Source organism: Pteropus vampyrus, unplaced genomic scaffold (genome assembly GCF_000151845.1).
Source record: "Pteropus vampyrus isolate Shadow unplaced genomic scaffold, Pvam_2.0 Scaffold191, whole genome shotgun sequence".
NCBI lineage: Eukaryota > Metazoa > Chordata > Mammalia > Chiroptera > Pteropodidae > Pteropus > Pteropus vampyrus.
The window spans coordinates 1991035-1999048 of record NW_011888972.1 but is presented as its reverse complement, the minus strand read 5'-3'; the positions used below and the strand labels follow the sequence as shown (position 1 = coordinate 1999048).

Below are 8014 nucleotides of genomic sequence, written 5' to 3'. Positions count from 1 at the left end.
TGCCAAGCCCTCTACTAGCTGTGCGACACTGAGAAAGTGACTTCATTCCTCTGAGCTTTAGTTTCCTGCTCTGTAAAATGGAGCTAATAATAGTACCCACCTCATAAAGTTATTACGGGGCTTAAATGACTTCATGTGTCTAAATGGCTTAGAAAAGTGCCTGGCACGTAGCAGCCATTCACCATCGTTATCATTTGCATACTGGGGAATTACAGTCCCTACGTCATGAGGCTGTAGTGGGGATGACATGGACTGAAGGTGGCAAGGCCTGTTGAGACGTTTGTTTTTATCTTGAATGAAATGGTGTGGCGGGGAGTTCCGCAGGCTGGGAATAGGCTTCGCGAATGCCTCCCTTTACTCTGTCTAGTGGCTATAACCCCCAAGTGCCCTGTGGGTAGGTACGACTGATTCAGTCCAGAAAATGTCACGGTATGAGATGGGTTGCAGGAAGCAAAGCTTTGACTCTGACTTATGTCTTGAACCAAATTCTCACGTTGCCTTCGGCTTCTTTGGTGTCAAGAGCAATATGAGCCGGGGCTGCTAGGGGACATACCTGACCAGAAAAGGCTGCAGATCAGGTGGACAATGGCAGGTTTGTTTTTTTTTTTCCCTGAAAGCACTAGAGAAAGTTAGAACTAATGGTAGCTAACATTCATAGAGCACATTCTACGTGGTAGACACTTCCGAGCCCTGAACATATATCACCTCATTTCACCATCATGAGAATTCTGCAAGGCAAGTGTTTTTATCCTCATTGTCCTCATCTTACTGACACGCAGAGAGGTTTGGCAACTTATCCAAGGTCACACAGCTCTTAAGTGATAAACTTGGGATTTGAAACCCAGATAATCTAGGTCTAAAGTCCATCTTCTCCACCTATAAGATGAGGGGCTTAGATGGGTTTTTCTCTGAGAGTCCTTCCATTTCTGCCCTTCTCATTATATTTCACATATACTTCTCCGAATGTCCAGGCCAAGTGAAGGAAAAAGACAACCTCCCAAATGTCAGTGATTTCCACTGAAGGTCCCTGGGGAGGGGAGGGGAGCCTGGGCTCAGGGAAATGAGCCTGCACTAGAGGCCAGTCCTCCCTGCAGCCGCTAAAGCCTGAGAACAGCTGGAGGCTTGGGAAGTCTGGGAGCCAGTGCCTGGCCTGCATTTCGAAGTCACCAGTAACAATCACAGGGGACAGCAGCTCAGGCGGCCTGGGCTGGGGTGTGGGGTCAGAGGTTTCACCGTGGGGGTGGGCGGTGGAACTCCTTGAGCTGCTGGTGCCATCGCCAGGGACCTTGGAGTCCAGTTTCACGGTTGATCCAAGTTGGGCAACGGGCCTTGAGGTCCTGGAAATGGGCGTGGGCTGACTTGGCCCGGCCTCTCCTGTACCCCGGGCCGGGTCACCCTGGGAGCTTGAGAGAAGAATGTGGTGTGATGAGATAATGCAGTAGCTGCTGGAAACTGGACGCTGAGCCTCCGTTTCGTCATCGACCGCACGGGGAGAATGTTCCCTGGTTCACAAGTGATAGCAGCGATGACATATGTGAAAGGACCTGCCACATAGTAGGTGCTCAGTAAATCTGAGTTAAATCCGAGGAGACTCGATTGGTTGCCCGAGGTGACTCGGGGTCCGTGGCTTGTGCCCTCAGTTTTCTCATGTATCACATAAATTTTACCTGCCTGCGAGAGCCTAGAATCGGGGTCAGTAGGAAGCAGTGATGTTGCCTGGTCAAACTAGTTCCTAGTCTGGAAAAGAGGCTCCATTCCACTGCGGAACCACTGTGTCACTCCCCTCCAGTGGCCTCCTGCACTAGCCCTGTCTAAGGCCCCCCTCCTGGAAGGACTCCCAAGCTCTGAGCAGGAAGGAGGGTCCCCGCTGGCCGGTGGGAAAGTTCAGTCTTTGGGATATGACATTCCTCAGATTATCCAGAGAACCCCTGGGGGTTGCAGCTGCTCACTCAGCCCCCTCCCTGGCTGTGGTGGCGGGAGGACAGTAAGTAGGGCCCAAGCCAGAGAAGGTGAGGGCTGAGGACCGGGGAAGGACAGGCGGCAGGGAATTAAGGTGGAAAGAGTCCAAGGTGGCAGGGATTTCTGTCGCGGGGTGAGTTCTAGAATGATATGCAGACCAGCATTTGTAAGGGTACAGGTTGGGGGCCCTTTCGGGCGTGGGTGAATGAGTATTATACCACGCTACTCCTGGGGAGGGGGGTAGGCAAGGGGAGTGGGTCTGTGGGAGGCCCCACACTCCAAGCCAGTAGAGACAGCTCGAACCCTCAGAGAGAGGACGAAGAGGGACAGACTCTCTGGGGATTCCTCGAAAGCCGGTCCCAGACTCTGAATTCTACAAAGACTTTCTAGAAGTCATTTCTTCCATTGCTGAGAATGTCCCCGACCCTCTTCCTTGTGATGAGAGGATAGAATTGTCAGGGACCTACCTGTCATTACAGGCAACAAATCTGAAGCCGAGCTAAGAATTGGTAAAAGGCCCAAATGCCCGTGTTGGTGGGGCCTAATCTAAAGCCCTCCCCAGGGAAGAAATCGGTGCAGCATCCACTCCCAGCACATGTTCCCAGGCCACTGGGATGGGGTTTAAAAGTGGCACCATGACACCAGCGCTCCAATTCGGGACCTGGTGGCAGGTTCCATCCAGACCCGGCCCTCACACCACCCTCCAGGTACGCCAGCTATCTGCGTCCCGGCTGTGACCTCCTCCGAGGACTCAGGTTGTGTCTCATCTACCCCCGTGTCCAGCCCAACACAGGCCTGTTGTACGCGCTGCCTTCAGGAGCCGGCTGAGTGTGTGCAACGCAGATATGTAGTCACGCATGCACAAGGGACCGAAGCCACTGCACCCCCCTCCCAGCAGAGAGACCCCAAGCAGAAGGCTCAGCTCCCCAGGGATCTGGGAGCCTGTTCTCCACCGCGGCCGTCAGTTGTCTGTGTTGGCAGAACATGGCTCTGCCTGGGGGTGATGATGGCCCACTCGGAGGAAGGGAGGAAGGGAGGGAGGGTCGGGCTGTGAATGGGGCTCTGTGTGGCTCCTCCGAGAGGGCTGGGGGAGGCTGGAATGCGAGGAACGTGCTCTCATGACTGGCCCCAGGCAGGGGCCTGTGGCACAGGGCTGGCCGGGGAGCTGAGGGGAAGCAGAGAAAGCAGGCATGGATCGCGGGACAAGGGCCCTCTCTGCAGGCCGAGCAGAGAGGACGCTGGGGAGAGCAAGTTCCATTCCGGCCACGATGGCCGAGGAGGAGTCCTGGGGTCTGAACGAAACCTGTCAGGAGCATTTGCAGCATGGCTCTGAGCCACCCCTGTCGGAGCTCCCCACTTCTCACGGGGCAGCCAGCTTTCTGCCCCCACCCCCCACTTTGGCCCTGGCGCTCTCTTTTTTCAAGATGATTCTCTTTTTCTCTCAAAAACTCCTGATCTGTCTTTTGCTGTCTGGCCACTCTATGTGCTGCTGGCCTGCCAGCTCCTGAGGAGCAGGGACCCTGTCTGCTCCTGCACGACTCTGCAGCTGCAGGTGTACCCTGAGCGGGCGCTCCACGGACCCTCCGACCGACAGGTCCCAATGAGCGTCATTATAGGTGCATCCCCTGCTCCCCAGCCCCCAAACATGCTTTTTCCTCTGTTCCTGGCCTTGGCTAGTAGCCCTGTCATCCACCCACTTGCCCAGGCCAGAAGCCTCGAATCCGTCCTTGATTCCTGTCTTATCCACCCGCGCAGCCTATTGGTGACTTCGGTTCTACCGTGTAAATGGTTCATATATCGGCCCCTTCCCTTCCGCCCCAAAGGCCCCTGCCCCAGTCAGCTCTGCCCTCCCTGTCTCCAGCTTTCTCTACCTTCCCCGTCCTCATTCCCAATCTACTCTTTACTCAACAGATAGAATAACAGTCTGAAATATAAATCTGACTATATTCGTCCCTCGTTTAGGCCTCTTCGATGGCTCCCTATTGGGCTCTGGATAAGATTCGAGTTCTTTCACGTGACCACCGAGGTCCTTCATGATCCGGTCGTCGCCCACTGCTCCAGACTCACTCCTCACACTGTCTGCCACTCTGCTCTTTGGCCAGACGGTGCACAGTTCCTCGAAGCACACGCTTCCGCAGCTCCTTGCCCATGTCTGTGTTGTCCCTTCTGCCTGCCATGCTCTTTGCCCCCGTGTCTGCCTCAGCGACAACTCCCTATTCATCCTTCGAGACCTGTTCCAGATGCCGCTTCGTTCTTCAACGTCCTCGTGACAACGCAGGAATTAATCACTCTGCTCGGTCCCACAGGGCTTTATACTTTCCAATAGGACTTCTACATGCAATTGTGATGATTCGTGTGCGCGCCCTGCCCCTTCCCAACTTGGCCGTGAATTCCCCAAGGGCTGGGAGTACCTGATGTAGCTGAATCCCTGAGTACCCAGCACAGGGCCCGGCCCTGAGGAGGCTCATAGCGAGTGAATGAATGAATGAGTGAATGAATGACCCATAAGATGGGCAGACTGTCACCACTCATGGTGGTCTTCTTCCAGAATGGTGGTCTCTGTAACTGCCAGACTGCTGACTGTTGGGTTCAGAGCCCCCAAGTGAGAACAATAAGACCGACCACGCAGACTGTTTGTGACAGTCAAACAAGGCCACTTATTTGTAATCTGTAAACTCCTGTGTAAATGTAAAGCCTAATTAGCTCCCGAACTACCTTTAATTCTGTTATACCTATGACGGCTGGATGGGCAGGTTGGGAGAAGAGGGAATTTCGTAAGAATAGAACAGGACTGCAGAGTCACAGTCTGTCCCACCAGTCAGTTCGTCACCTAATTTCCCAGAATTGTCACATTTAGGACTACTCCCCTTTTGTCCACTTTGTAGCGTTGCAGGGGAATGTCATAGCCGTGTCTCTCGATTGGTCTTTCTCCATTTTCACACCTATGTCATTCCCGAATTTGCCATTTCCCTAACACTAACATCCTTCAGGGGCTCTGTCAATGAAAACTCGGGGTCACGGCTTACCCCTCCCCTCTCCTGCGGCCGGGAGTGGGTTGAAGATTTACCAGGTTGTCTTCTGCTCTGTCGGGTGGCTCTGACCTTTAGCATTTGAGAGTGATCTAGGGCTAAGCCTAATCCCCTAGGATTAGAAATCACTGATGTCTGCACCTGGTGTGGCAATCATTGTTCGGGGGATAACAGAGACGACAAATACCATGACAAACTCCTTTCCTGATGACCTTTTGGTTGCTTTAAAGGCTGGCTGCATAAAGGCAAGAGGACCTTTCTATCTCTAAGAAGAACCTTTTTTTTTCTTTTCTTCTGGGAGGTCCGCCTGCTTCGACTCTAGCTTCTCGATCCATTCCCCACACGAGCGAGCTTTCTAAAATGCAAGTCAGATCTGCTCATTCTCCCGTTCTATGCTCTCCAGTGGCTACCTAGTGTCATTTAAATCAAAGCCAAAATCCTCACCCTGGCCTTCAAGCTCTGCATAATTTGGCCCCTGCCTTTCTCTTCGACCTCTGCCTGGAATGTTCTGCACCCAGATCATCACATTCGGGCTTGTCGTTCAGGCCTCTGCTCCAAGTTCGCGCTCTACCTCATCCTGTTTTTCAAAGTCTCTGATTTTTTTTTCCCCAAGGAGTTTATTTGGGCAGACCAGGGGCCAGGGAGGCCCCGCATCTAAAAGGTGTCAGGCCTCTTGGTGATGAAGGGTGGCTCGTGCTGGCGACGAAGGACCCGATGGGGCAGCGAGAACTTGATCTTGGAGTCATGGAACTGCTTGACTGCCAGGCGGCGGCACTTGCTGGCTGCAGTCTCCTCCATCTCCATGATCTGGATTAAGTGGGCATGGGCACAGTGCCGGACCCCCATGTGTCGTAGCACAGGGTGACAGCGCCTGTAGCGGTCAGGTCATGATATTCCCCGTACGTGTTGTGGGTGCCGCTGCCAAAGTTCGTCACCCGTAGAGGGAGGATTTCTCGAACACATACCCGCAGTAGACGATTTCCCCTGAACACTTCGTCATCTTCTGCAGCTGAGACACAGAGTACCAGCGCCCCCCATGCACCTCGTATTCTCTCAGCGTGCCCGAGGCCGTCAGAACCCCCCAAACTGGGACTGATTGAAACTATGATAGGCTGCTCTGACAATCACAAAGGGTTGAAGGACAGCCAAGAGCTAGGGCAAGGTTGAACGACGAGTTTCATCTCCTACACAAGACCAGGACTGGGGAGGTGGTTGTCACATCTGATGCATAGAAACCATCACAGAGAATCAAGCAAAAGGAAGAAACAAAGCAATATCTTACATACGACAGAACCAGTTATAAAAGCTGAGAATGTCTCCAGACACCTTCTGACGCTCCAGTATTGAGCGAATGACGTGGTGCGACACCCTTAATCCTGGATGAGGTGGATGCCCTGCTTTCAGTGTCCCGGGGGGGGGAAATGTGCAGAGGTGGAAATTCAGGCTTCTCATGACGCCTCTGCTTACAGCACGCAGCTGGGAAGGACAGCTCAATACTGCTTCTGACGTGATCCCCAACTGATGCCACGGTGTGTGTGTGTGTGGCGGGGTGGGGGTTCTTACCTCCAGACTGGGGTGAGAGTCTTGCTTCTCCACAGGGCCTTTTATGGTCACCGTGAAGGAAGGAGGAGGACGCCATATTACAGTAGGACGAGGGTAAAAGTCTAGGTTCCCTACTTGGCCTTTGCTGAGAGTAGAGGCCACGATCTTTGACAATAGCAGTAGGTGAATTCTTCTCTGAAAGTTTTCTATCTTGTTGGGCTTTTTCCTTTCCTGGCCCCTTGGCTAGAGAGAGCAAGCTTTCCCTGACGCTTTGTGTTTTCAGGTTTCTAGTTTTTCCAGCACGCGGTCTGGGATATATTAAACAAAAAGCCCAGGAAATCCATGGCCCAGTTATTCTTCAGGTTCTGAGGTCCTTTCAGAGTCTTATGTTTGTTTTATATGTATGATGTTCAGAGATTTCAGTTGTACTTAGTAAAAAAAAAATAGGGAAAAGTGTATCCACTTAATTTTTTCCTGGAAATGGAAGTTCAAATATATTGGTTTATAAAATATATTTCTTGCCTTAGCCAAAACAATAAGCCAAGAAGAGAAATAAAAACTGTGTTGATTGGTGAGGGGGGTGGGGAGAAGAAATAGAACTGCTCCTCTTCATAGACGACACCATCATCTATGTAGAAAACCCAAAGAATCTATAAAACAATGTTTAGAATGAATGAGTTTAGCAAGGTTGTAAGTTATAAGGTCAACACGTGGAAAATGAATCTAATTTCTGTGTTCTAGCTATGTAAGCCTAGAATATAAAAATCATTTTAAAGAAAATACCGTAAAATACCATAAAACACAATCATCTTAGAAAATTGAGATAGTTAGAAATATTACAAAGCATGTATAGAATCTATATGTTGAAAACTAAAAAAAGGTAATGAAAGAAAGATCTAAATAAGTGGAAAAGAGGTTTCTCCTTTTGCTTCTTAGTGATGTCTGAAATTTTCTTATTTTTTTGTTTGTCTACCTGTTTATTATTTGTCTCTGCTCCATGAAGACAGGGCCCTTACCTGTCTAAATCATCGCTATATCCTTAACATCTAGCATAGTACTTTGAAGGCCATCGGTGCTCTAGACATATTTGTTGGATAAATAAATTTATAATGTGCTTTATCATTTAACAAAGTGCTTTCAGGTACATTAATTTCTCACAAAGCCCATGAGGTCGGGATTATTACTATCTTATAGGGGCTTATGGATGCAGAAACCGAGGCTCAAGAGGTTATGTCCAATGTCACGTAATCAGTAAGAAGAGGAAGGCGACCCTGAACTTGAGTTCTCCAATTCTAAATACTGCTCTTTCTAGCAACACACCTTGCTTCTAACCGGGTCGATGCTACGCCAGACGCGCTATGTGCCAAGCCAACCTGTCCGATTCCCTGAGCATCGTTATCGGCAGGCCTGGGACCAGTACTGCGAGCTGTGCAGACTGTGTCCAGTCCCCTGACTTGTGGGTGCTCCCTACTCGCTGAGAGTGA

General features: G+C 51.0%; 1 pseudogene; it reads right to left on the bottom strand.

Moving 5' to 3' along the window:
* Positions 1-5642: 5642 nt before the first annotated feature.
* On the bottom strand, positions 5643-6627 carry LOC105299646 (annotated as a pseudogene).
* Between the last annotated feature and the right edge of the window lie 1387 nt (positions 6628-8014).